The 12,093-nt window shown below is 46.9% G+C and overlaps 7 non-coding genes across 7 annotated transcripts; all 7 read left to right on the top strand.

Moving 5' to 3' along the window:
* The first annotated feature begins 292 nt into the window (after positions 1–292).
* Positions 293–484, top strand: LOC142267867 (U2 spliceosomal RNA). The gene has a single exon (XR_012733681.1). It is a non-coding gene; the product is annotated as a U2 spliceosomal RNA (small nuclear RNA).
* A 2,188-nt stretch (positions 485–2,672) lies between these two features.
* On the top strand, positions 2,673–2,865 carry LOC142267875 (U2 spliceosomal RNA). Its single transcript, XR_012733688.1, has one exon. It is a non-coding gene; the product is annotated as a U2 spliceosomal RNA (small nuclear RNA).
* Positions 2,866–4,252: 1,387 nt separating this feature from the next.
* Positions 4,253–4,443, top strand: LOC142267857 (U2 spliceosomal RNA). Its single transcript, XR_012733672.1, has one exon. It is a non-coding gene; the product is annotated as a U2 spliceosomal RNA (small nuclear RNA).
* Positions 4,444–5,831: 1,388 nt separating this feature from the next.
* On the top strand, positions 5,832–6,021 carry LOC142267868 (U2 spliceosomal RNA). The gene has a single exon (XR_012733682.1). It is a non-coding gene; the product is annotated as a U2 spliceosomal RNA (small nuclear RNA).
* Positions 6,022–7,408: 1,387 nt separating this feature from the next.
* On the top strand, positions 7,409–7,599 carry LOC142267856 (U2 spliceosomal RNA). Its single transcript, XR_012733671.1, has one exon. It is a non-coding gene; the product is annotated as a U2 spliceosomal RNA (small nuclear RNA).
* Positions 7,600–8,986: 1,387 nt separating this feature from the next.
* On the top strand, positions 8,987–9,177 carry LOC142267855 (U2 spliceosomal RNA). The gene has a single exon (XR_012733670.1). It is a non-coding gene; the product is annotated as a U2 spliceosomal RNA (small nuclear RNA).
* A 1,387-nt stretch (positions 9,178–10,564) lies between these two features.
* Positions 10,565–10,755, top strand: LOC142267854 (U2 spliceosomal RNA). The gene has a single exon (XR_012733669.1). It is a non-coding gene; the product is annotated as a U2 spliceosomal RNA (small nuclear RNA).
* Positions 10,756–12,093: the final 1,338 nt, after the last annotated feature.

Genomic DNA, 12,093 nt, shown 5'->3' with positions numbered 1-12,093 from the left:
GTCAGGCAACCTGTCCTGTCCGTCTTTTTGTATCGTGAATTGGAAAGACTGCAAGGGGGAGGGGAGTTGCTTGCGCCCTAAAGGAGGAGTTATTCAGATTCATTGCAGTGGGCGGCGGCTGCAAAACGCACCATTCTTCTTGTTTTTGCTCTGCAAAGCAGCCTTTTCAAGGGTTGGCTTGGGTGACAAAATGTCTTGTGTAGGCGTGGGTTTGTCTCCCTCTCGCTCTCTCTCCCTAAGATGTGTCCGGCATAGGCCAGGGTGCCACTCGAGGCCCAAACCAATTCTGGTTATCGCTTCTCGGCCTTTTGGCTAAGATCAAGTGTAGTATCTGTTCTTATCAGTTTAATATCTGATACGTCCCCTATCTGGGGACCATATATTAAATGGATTTTTAGGAACAGGGAGATGGAAAAAGAGCTTGCTCTGTCCACTCCACGCATTGACCTGGTATTGCAGTACCTCCAGGAACGGTGCACCCCTTCTTAACCCAGTTTCCAAAAGCAGAACTCAATTCACCTGATTCATATTAGCCCGATTTAATGAATTGGAAGAAAGCATACGTCTTCATATGCACCTCAATTTGGCCCATTCACTTTTCACACTTCCTCCTTTTGTTTTTTATCTTTCACACTTTTGACTTTCTTTATTCATCCAAATAGCAAACTCATCACCACTCAACCTGACCAACTCGGCTATGTCCCCGTGCTGCAGTTCTCTGTCTTATCTAGATCATTTGCAATTGAATGGAATAGATCCCTTTTGGACAAAGTGGATTCACCTGCTGCTGCAGTGACCACAGGTGTGATAAGATCTAGAATTGGCATCTGGTGCGATCTCTCCGCTTCCACTCCAAAGAAAGTTACCTGTTTATTCCTATCATGCATTGGTTTTTGGGGTTTTCTTTGAGTAATGATGATCTCTTTAGTAGTCTGTTGGCGCCCTCTCCTGGAGGAATAGTTTGCTTGCTCTTGGACATTCTAAAAGAGAGGTCATGATAGACATTGAGCTTCTGAGCTCAATTGGGGACAGTCATGGGTGATGAATGTTTGCAACCTACTGCGAAGCCTCATACCGCAATATAAGGAACGTCAAATACTAAGAAAGGGCGGCCTATGAAAGAATTACTACTTTCAATAAGTACACTTAAACGGCTAATTGGGAATAGAAAAACTGTAAAAAGCCCTCTGAGAAAGCCCCCCTCTAACCTTTGATAGTAAGCTTTTCTGTAGTCTGCCTGTTGATGTATTTTCCGTTTGAACTGTGCACAACATGAAGAGACGGAACACTGGCGGCTTGTCACAATGCCCCCCGATGACATCACAATAGCGCTGCTGCCTAGAAAACAAGCTGCGCAGAAGAAGTTGTTCTTTGGGTGGGAGGGTGGGCTAGTGGAAGGAGGGGGCAATCTCTTTTTTTCCGGGTGGTAGGGGGATGACAGGAGAAGGGAAGCGGGTGGTGAGAAAGGTACAGAGGGCAGGGTTTGGGGGCTGGGAAGGAAAGGGAAAAGATTAGGGTTTGGGGATGATGAAAGGGCTTTCTACGGGTAAGGATGGCAAAGGGTGGCAGTGACGGAAAGTCAGGCAACCTGTCCTGTCCGTCTTTTTGTATCGTGAATTGGAAAGACTGCAAGGGGGAGGGGAGTTGCTTGCGCCCTAAAGGAGGAGTTATTCAGATTCATTGCAGTGGGCGGCGGCTGCAAAACGCACCATTCTTCTTGTTTTTGCTCTGCAAAGCAGCCTTTTCAAGGGTTGGCTTGGGTGACAAAATGTCTTGTGTAGGCGTGGGTTTGTCTCCCTCTCGCTCTCTCTCCCTAAGATGTGTCCGGCATAGGCCAGGGTGCCACTCGAGGCCCAAACCAATTCTGGTTATCGCTTCTCGGCCTTTTGGCTAAGATCAAGTGTAGTGTTGTTCGAAGAGGTGGTTTAAGCTCCAGGCCACCTTAGTACAATGATACAATGCACACTGGAAGGTTGCGCTTGCTAGTACTCTGGGTGGATAGTATATTCATCTAGAGGAAAACATGGCCCTACCAGGATCGAGGCTATTAGACTGAGTAAGGGTGGGGGGCTATGGTACAACGTGCCCCAGGACTGACGACCCTGGAGTGAGTCTGAGCTTGCTGGCTTGGGACCCCGGCAAGCCTTGGGCTCTGTAGCACACCGTACCTTGCCTTTTCATACTTTTTGAGCATATTACCCTATCCCGGCCTTCTGGCTAGGAAGGGAAATTTTTATAATCCCGGTCGGAGGTCTGGTCAGCTTTGGGCTGAGAAACTAACACCCGGTTGGAGGTCTGGGTCAGCTTCGGCTGAGAAACCAACACCCGGTTGGAGGTCTGGGTCAGCTTCGGCTGAGAAACCAACACCCGGTTGGAGGTCCGGTTAGCCTTGGGCTGAGAAACCAACACCGGTTGACGGTCCGGGCAGTTTCGGCTGCGAAACCAACAACTAGTAGCTCTCTACTCCACTTGGGTAAGATGCCTGGGTGGACGCTGGGAGCAACGACAAGGCTCAACCAGGCTTCGGCTTGGGAGAGCACCGAAGATCCCTGACCCTTGCTGTGGCCTTCTGGCTCGGAGGGACGGGGTTGATTTTTGGGGACCCTCTCCTCACGGTGGGGTCCACACGAATCCTAGCCTTTGCACTGTTTTTGGTGTGACTTCGGTCATGCATTTTTTGTGGTGCTTTGGAAAGCTTCATTAAATCAAAAATCTGTTCTTATCAGTTTAATATCTGATACGTCCCCTATCTGGGGACCATATATTAAATGGATTTTTAGAACAGGGAGATGGAAAAAGAGCTTGCTCTGTCCACTCCACGCATTGACCTGGTATTGCAGTACCTCCAGGAACGGTGCACCCCTTCTTAACCCAGTTTCCAAAAGCAGAACTCAATTCACCTGATTCATATTAGCCCGATTTAATGAATTGGAAGAAAGCATACGTCTTCATATGCACCTCAATTTGGCCCATTCACTTTTCACACTTCCTCCTTTTGTTTTTTATCTTTCACACTTTTGACTTTCTTTATTCATCCAAATAGCAAACTCATCACCACTCAACCTGACCAACTCGGCTATGTCCCCGTGCTGCAGTTCTCTGTCTTATCTAGATCATTTGCAATTGAATGGAATAGATCCCTTTTGGACAAAGTGGATTCACCTGCTGCTGCAGTGACCACAGGTGTGATAAGATCTAGAATTGGCATCTGGTGCGATCTCTCCGCTTCCACTCCAAAGAAAGTTACCTGTTTATTCCTATCATGCATTGGTTTTTGGGGTTTTCTTTGAGTAATGATGATCTCTTTAGTAGTCTGTTGGCGCCCTCTCCTGGAGGAATAGTTTGCTTGCTCTTGGACATTCTAAAAGAGAGGTCATGATAGACATTGAGCTTCTGAGCTCAATTGGGGACAGTCATGGGTGATGAATGTTTGCAACCTACTGCGAAGCCTCATACCGCAATATAAGGAACGTCAAATACTAAGAAAGGGCGGCCTATGAAAGAATTACTACTTTCAATAAGTACACTTAAACGGCTATTTGGGAATAGAAAAACTGTAAAAAGCCCTCTGAGAAAGCCCCCCTCTAACCTTTGATAGTAAGCTTTTCTGTAGTCTGCCTGTTGATGTATTTTCCGTTTGAACTGTGCACAACATGAAGAGACGGAACACTGGCGGCTTGTCACAATGCCCCCCGATGACATCACAATAGCGCTGCTGCCTAGAAAACAAGCTGCGCAGAAGAAGTTGTTCTTTGGGTGGGAGGGTGGGCTAGTGGAAGGAGGGGGCAATCTCTTTTTTTCCCGGGTGGTAGGGGGATGACAGGAGAAGGGAAGCGGGTGGTGAGAAAGGTACAGAGGGCAGGGTTTGGGGGCTGGGAAGGAAAGGGAAAAGATTAGGGTTTGGGGATGATGAAAGGGCTTTCTACGGGTAAGGATGGCAAAGGGTGGCAGTGACGGAAAGTCAGGCAACCTGTCCTGTCCGTCTTTTTGTATCGTGAATTGGAAAGACTGCAAGGGGGAGGGGAGTTGCTTGCGCCCTAAAGGAGGAGTTATTCAGATTCATTGCAGTGGGCGGCGGCTGCAAAACGCACCATTCTTCTTGTTTTTGCTCTGCAAAGCAGCCTTTTCAAGGGTTGGCTTGGGTGACAAAATGTCTTGTGTAGGCGTGGGTTTGTCTCCCTCTCGCTCTCTCTCCCTAAGATGTGTCCGGCATAGGCCAGGGTGCCACTCGAGGCCCAAACCAATTCTGGTTATCGCTTCTCGGCCTTTTGGCTAAGATCAAGTGTAGTATCTGTTCTTATCAGTTTAATATCTGATACGTCCCCTATCTGGGGACCATATATTAAATGGATTTTTAGAACAGGGAGATGGAAAAAGAGCTTGCTCTGTCCACTCCACGCATTGACCTGGTATTGCAGTACCTCCAGGAACGGTGCACCCCTTCTTACCCAGTTTCCAAAAGCAGAACTCAATTCACCTGATTCATATTAGCCCGATTTAATGAATTGGAAGAAAGCATACGTCTTCATATGCACCTCAATTTGGCCCATTCACTTTTCACACTTCCTCCTTTTGTTTTTTATCTTTCACACTTTTGACTTTCTTTATTCATCCAAATAGCAAACTCATCACCACTCAACCTGACCAACTCGGCTATGTCCCCGTGCTGCAGTTCTCTGTCTTATCTAGATCATTTGCAATTGAATGGAATAGATCCCTTTTGGACAAAGTGGATTCACCTGCTGCTGCAGTGACCACAGGTGTGATAAGATCTAGAATTGGCATCTGGTGCGATCTCTCCGCTTCCACTCCAAAGAAAGTTACCTGTTTATTCCTATCATGCATTGGTTTTTTGGGGTTTTCTTTGAGTAATGATGATCTCTTTAGTAGTCTGTTGGCGCCCTCTCCTGGAGGAATAGTTTGCTTGCTCTTGGACATTCTAAAAGAGAGGTCATGATAGACATTGAGCTTCTGAGCTCAATTGGGGACAGTCATGGGTGATGAATGTTTGCAACCTACTGCGAAGCCTCATACCGCAATATAAGGAACGTCAAATACTAAGAAAGGGCGGCCTATGAAAGAATTACTACTTTCAATAAGTACACTTAAACGGCTAATTGGGAATAGAAAAACTGTAAAAAAGCCCTCTGAGAAAGCCCCCCTCTAACCTTTGATAGTAAGCTTTTCTGTAGTCTGCCTGTTGATGTATTTTCCGTTTGAACTGTGCACAACATGAAGAGACGGAACACTGGCGGCTTGTCACAATGCCCCCCGATGACATCACAATAGCGCTGCTGCCTAGAAACAAGCTGCGCAGAAGAAGTTGTTCTTTGGGTGGGAGGGTGGGCTAGTGGAAGGAGGGGGCAATCTCTTTTTTTCCCGGGTGGTAGGGGGATGACAGGAGAAGGGAAGCGGGGTGGTGAGAAAGGTACAGAGGGCAGGGTTTGGGGGCTGGGAAGGAAAGGGAAAAGATTAGGGTTTGGGGATGATGAAAGGGCTTTCTACGGGTAAGGATGGCAAAGGGTGGCAGTGACGGAAAGTCAGGCAACCTGTCCTGTCCGTCTTTTTGTATCGTGAATTGGAAAGACTGCAAGGGGGAGGGGAGTTGCTTGCGCCCTAAAGGAGGAGTTATTCAGATTCATTGCAGTGGGCGGCGGCTGCAAAACGCACCATTCTTCTTGTTTTTGCTCTGCAAAGCAGCCTTTTCAAGGGTTGGCTTGGGTGACAAAATGTCTTGTGTAGGCGTGGGTTTGTCTCCCTCTCGCTCTCTCTCCCTAAGATGTGTCCGGCATAGGCCAGGGTGCCACTCGAGGCCCAAACCAATTCTGGTTATCGCTTCTCGGCCTTTGGCTAAGATCAAGTGTAGTATCTGTTCTTATCAGTTTAATATCTGATACGTCCCCTATCTGGGGACCATATATTAAATGGATTTTTAGAACAGGGAGATGGAAAAAGAGCTTGCTCTGTCCACTCCACGCATTGACCTGGTATTGCAGTACCTCCAGGAACGGTGCACCCCTTCTTAACCCAGTTTCCAAAAGCAGAACTCAATTCACCTGATTCATATTAGCCCGATTTAATGAATTGGAAGAAAGCATACGTCTTCATATGCACCTCAATTTGGCCCATTCACTTTTCACACTTCCTCCTTTTGTTTTTTATCTTTCACACTTTTGACTTTCTTTATTCATCCAAATAGCAAACTCATCACCACTCAACCTGACCAACTCGGCTATGTCCCCGTGCTGCAGTTCTCTGTCTTATCTAGATCATTTGCAATTGAATGGAATAGATCCCTTTTGGACAAAGTGGATTCACCTGCTGCTGCAGTGACCACAGGTGTGATAAGATCTAGAATTGGCATCTGGTGCGATCTCTCCGCTTCCACTCCAAAGAAAGTTACCTGTTTATTCCTATCATGCATTGGTTTTTGGGGTTTTCTTTGAGTAATGATGATCTCTTTAGTAGTCTGTTGGCGCCCTCTCCTGGAGGAATAGTTTGCTTGCTCTTGGACATTCTAAAAGAGAGGTCATGATAGACATTGAGCTTCTGAGCTCAATTGGGGACAGTCATGGGTGATGAATGTTTGCAACCTACTGCGAAGCCTCATACCGCAATATAAGGAACGTCAAATACTAAGAAAGGGCGGCCTATGAAAGAATTACTACTTTCAATAAGTACACTTAAACGGCTAATTGGGAATAGAAAAACTGTAAAAAGCCCTCTGAGAAAGCCCCCCTCTAACCTTTGATAGTAAGCTTTTCTGTAGTCTGCCTGTTGATGTATTTTCCGTTTGAACTGTGCACAACATGAAGAGACGGAACACTGGCGGCTTGTCACAATGCCCCCCGATGACATCACAATAGCGCTGCTGCCTAGAAAACAAGCTGCGCAGAAGAAGTTGTTCTTTGGGTGGGAGGGTGGGCTAGTGGAAGGAGGGGGCAATCTCTTTTTTTCCCGGGTGGTAGGGGGATGACAGGAGAAGGGAAGCGGGTGGTGAGAAAGGTACAGAGGGCAGGGTTTGGGGGCTGGGAAGGAAAGGGAAAAGATTAGGGTTTGGGGATGATGAAAGGGCTTTCTACGGGTAAGGATGGCAAAGGGTGGCAGTGACGGAAAGTCAGGCAACCTGTCCTGTCCGTCTTTTTGTATCGTGAATTGGAAAGACTGCAAGGGGGAGGGGAGTTGCTTGCGCCCTAAAGGAGGAGTTATTCAGATTCATTGCAGTGGGCGGCGGCTGCAAAACGCACCATTCTTCTTGTTTTTGCTCTGCAAAGCAGCCTTTTCAAGGGTTGGCTTGGGTGACAAAATGTCTTGTGTAGGCGTGGGTTTGTCTCCCTCTCGCTCTCTCTCCCTAAGATGTGTCCGGCATAGGCCAGGGTGCCACTCGAGGCCCAAACCAATTCTGGTTATCGCTTCTCGGCCTTTTGGCTAAGATCAAGTGTAGTATCTGTTCTTATCAGTTTAATATCTGATACGTCCCCTATCTGGGGACCATATATTAAATGGATTTTTAGAACAGGGAGATGGAAAAAGAGCTTGCTCTGTCCACTCCACGCATTGACCTGGTATTGCAGTACCTCCAGGAACGGTGCACCCCTTCTTAACCCAGTTTCCAAAAGCAGAACTCAATTCACCTGATTCATATTAGCCCGATTTAATGAATTGGAAGAAAGCATACGTCTTCATATGCACCTCAATTTGGCCCATTCACTTTTCACACTTCCTCCTTTTGTTTTTTATCTTTCACACTTTTGACTTTCTTTATTCATCCAAATAGCAAACTCATCACCACTCAACCTGACCAACTCGGCTATGTCCCCGTGCTGCAGTTCTCTGTCTTATCTAGATCATTTGCAATTGAATGGAATAGATCCCTTTTGGACAAAGTGGATTCACCTGCTGCTGCAGTGACCACAGGTGTGATAAGATCTAGAATTGGCATCTGGTGCGATCTCTCCGCTTCCACTCCAAAGAAAGTTACCTGTTTATTCCTATCATGCATTGGTTTTTGGGGTTTTCTTTGAGTAATGATGATCTCTTTAGTAGTCTGTTGGCGCCCTCTCCTGGAGGAATAGTTTGCTTGCTCTTGGACATTCTAAAAGAGAGGTCATGATAGACATTGAGCTTCTGAGCTCAATTGGGGACAGTCATGGGTGATGAATGTTTGCAACCTACTGCGAAGCCTCATACCGCAATATAAGGAACGTCAAATACTAAGAAAGGGCGGCCTATGAAAGAATTACTACTTTCAATAAGTACACTTAAACGGCTAATTGGGAATAGAAAAACTGTAAAAAGCCCTCTGAGAAAGCCCCCCTCTAACCTTTGATAGTAAGCTTTTCTGTAGTCTGCCTGTTGATGTATTTTCCGTTTGAACTGTGCACAACATGAAGAGACGGAACACTGGCGGCTTGTCACAATGCCCCCCGATGACATCACAATAGCGCTGCTGCCTAGAAAACAAGCTGCGCAGAAGAAGTTGTTCTTTGGGTGGGAGGGTGGGCTAGTGGAAGGAGGGGGCAATCTCTTTTTTTCCCGGGTGGTAGGGGGATGACAGGAGAAGGGAAGCGGGTGGTGAGAAAGGTACAGAGGGCAGGGTTTGGGGGCTGGGAAGGAAAGGGAAAAGATTAGGGTTTGGGGATGATGAAAGGGCTTTCTACGGGTAAGGATGGCAAAGGGTGGCAGTGACGGAAAGTCAGGCAACCTGTCCTGTCCGTCTTTTTGTATCGTGAATTGGAAAGACTGCAAGGGGGAGGGGAGTTGCTTGCGCCCTAAAGGAGGAGTTATTCAGATTCATTGCAGTGGGCGGCGGCTGCAAAACGCACCATTCTTCTTGTTTTTGCTCTGCAAAGCAGCCTTTTCAAGGGTTGGCTTGGGTGACAAAATGTCTTGTGTAGGCGTGGGTTTGTCTCCCTCTCGCTCTCTCTCCCTAAGATGTGTCCGGCATAGGCCAGGGTGCCACTCGAGGCCCAAACCAATTCTGGTTATCGCTTCTCGGCCTTTTGGCTAAGATCAAGTGTAGTATCTGTTCTTATCAGTTTAATATCTGATACGTCCCCTATCTGGGGACCATATATTAAATGGATTTTTAGAACAGGGAGATGGAAAAAGAGCTTGCTCTGTCCACTCCACGCATTGACCTGGTATTGCAGTACCTCCAGGAACGGTGCACCCCTTCTTAACCCAGTTTCCAAAAGCAGAACTCAATTCACCTGATTCATATTAGCCCGATTTAATGAATTGGAAGAAAGCATACGTCTTCATATGCACCTCAATTTGGCCCATTCACTTTTCACACTTCCTCCTTTTGTTTTTTATCTTTCACACTTTTGACTTTCTTTATTCATCCAAATAGCAAACTCATCACCACTCAACCTGACCAACTCGGCTATGTCCCCGTGCTGCAGTTCTCTGTCTTATCTAGATCATTTGCAATTGAATGGAATAGATCCCTTTTGGACAAAGTGGATTCACCTGCTGCTGCAGTGACCACAGGTGTGATAAGATCTAGAATTGGCATCTGGTGCGATCTCTCCGCTTCCACTCCAAAGAAAGTTACCTGTTTATTCCTATCATGCATTGGTTTTTGGGGTTTTCTTTGAGTAATGATGATCTCTTTAGTAGTCTGTTGGCGCCCTCTCCTGGAGGAATAGTTTGCTTGCTCTTGGACATTCTAAAAGAGAGGTCATGATAGACATTGAGCTTCTGAGCTCAATTGGGGACAGTCATGGGTGATGAATGTTTGCAACCTACTGCGAAGCCTCATACCGCAATATAAGGAACGTCAAATACTAAGAAAGGGCGGCCTATGAAAGAATTACTACTTTCAATAAGTACACTTAAACGGCTAATTGGGAATAGAAAAACTGTAAAAAGCCCTCTGAGAAAGCCCCCCTCTAACCTTTGATAGTAAGCTTTTCTGTAGTCTGCCTGTTGATGTATTTTCCGTTTGAACTGTGCACAACATGAAGAGACGGAACACTGGCGGCTTGTCACAATGCCCCCCGATGACATCACAATAGCGCTGCTGCCTAGAAAACAAGCTGCGCAGAAGAAGTTGTTCTTTGGGTGGGAGGGTGGGCTAGTGGAAGGAGGGGGCAATCTCTTTTTTTCCCGGGTGGTAGGGGGATGACAGGAGAAGGGAAGCGGGTGGTGAGAAAGGTACAGAGGGCAGGGTTTGGGGGCTGGGAAGGAAAGGGAAAAGATTAGGGTTTGGGGATGATGAAAGGGCTTTCTACGGGTAAGGATGGCAAAGGGTGGCAGTGACGGAAAGTCAGGCAACCTGTCCTGTCCGTCTTTTTGTATCGTGAATTGGAAAGACTGCAAGGGGGAGGGGAGTTGCTTGCGCCCTAAAGGAGGAGTTATTCAGATTCATTGCAGTGGGCGGCGGCTGCAAAACGCACCATTCTTCTTGTTTTTGCTCTGCAAAGCAGCCTTTTCAAGGGTTGGCTTGGGTGACAAAATGTCTTGTGTAGGCGTGGGTTTGTCTCCCTCTCGCTCTCTCTCCCTAAGATGTGTCCGGCATAGGCCAGGGTGCCACTCGAGGCCCAAACCAATTCTGGTTATCGCTTCTCGGCCTTTTGGCTAAGATCAAGTGTAGTATCTGTTCTTATCAGTTTAATATCTGATACGTCCCCTATCTGGGGACCATATATTAAATGGATTTTTAGAACAGGGAGATGGAAAAAGAGCTTGCTCTGTCCACTCCACGCATTGACCTGGTATTGCAGTACCTCCAGGAACGGTGCACCCCTTCTTAACCCAGTTTCCAAAAGCAGAACTCAATTCACCTGATTCATATTAGCCCGATTTAATGAATTGGAAGAAAGCATACGTCTTCATATGCACCTCAATTTGGCCCATTCACTTTTCACACTTCCTCCTTTTGTTTTTTATCTTTCACACTTTTGACTTTCTTTATTCATCCAAATAGCAAACTCATCACCACTCAACCTGACCAACTCGGCTATGTCCCCGTGCTGCAGTTCTCTGTCTTATCTAGATCATTTGCAATTGAATGGAATAGATCCCTTTTGGACAAAGTGGATTCACCTGCTGCTGCAGTGACCACAGGTGTGATAAGATCTAGAATTGGCATCTGGTGCGATCTCTCCGCTTCCACTCCAAAGAAAGTTACCTGTTTATTCCTATCATGCATTGGTTTTTGGGGTTTTCTTTGAGTAATGATGATCTCTTTAGTAGTCTGTTGGCGCCCTCTCCTGGAGGAATAGTTTGCTTGCTCTTGGACATTCTAAAAGAGAGGTCATGATAGACATTGAGCTTCTGAGCTCAATTGGGGACAGTCATGGGTGATGAATGTTTGCAACCTACTGCGAAGCCTCATACCGCAATATAAGGAACGTCAAATACTAAGAAAGGGCGGCCTATGAAAGAATTACTACTTTCAATAAGTACACTTAAACGGCTAATTGGGAATAGAAAAACTGTAAAAAGCCCTCTGAGAAAGCCCCCCTCTAACCTTTGATAGTAAGCTTTTCTGTAGTCTGCCTGTTGATGTATTTTCCGTTTGAACTGTGCACAACATGAAGAGACGGAACACTGGCGGCTTGTCACAATGCCCCCCGATGACATCACAATAGCGCTGCTGCCTAGAAAACAAGCTGCGCAGAAGAAGTTGTTCTTTGGGTGGGAGGGTGGGCTAGTGGAAGGAGGGGGCAATCTCTTTTTTTCCCGGGTGGTAGGGGGATGACAGGAGAAGGGAAGCGGGTGGTGAGAAAGGTACAGAGGGCAGGGTTTGGGGGCTGGGAAGGAAAGGGAAAAGATTAGGGTTTGGGGATGATGAAAGGGCTTTCTACGGGTAAGGATGGCAAAGGGTGGCAGTGACGGAAAGTCAGGCAACCTGTCCTGTCCGTCTTTTTGTATCGTGAATTGGAAAGACTGCAAGGGGGAGGGGAGTTGCTTGCGCCCTAAAGGAGGAGTTATTCAGATTCATTGCAGTGGGCGGCGGCTGCAAAACGCACCATTCTTCTTGTTTTTGCTCTGCAAAGCAGCCTTTTCAAGGGTTGGCTTGGGTGACAAAATGTCTTGTGTAGGCGTGGGTTTGTCTCCCTCTCGCTCTCTCTCCCTAAGATG

Source organism: Anomaloglossus baeobatrachus, unplaced genomic scaffold (assembly GCF_048569485.1).
Source record: "Anomaloglossus baeobatrachus isolate aAnoBae1 unplaced genomic scaffold, aAnoBae1.hap1 Scaffold_2973, whole genome shotgun sequence".
Classification (NCBI taxonomy): Eukaryota; Metazoa; Chordata; class Amphibia; order Anura; family Aromobatidae; genus Anomaloglossus; species Anomaloglossus baeobatrachus.
This window is presented reverse-complemented; position numbering and strand designations above follow the sequence as displayed.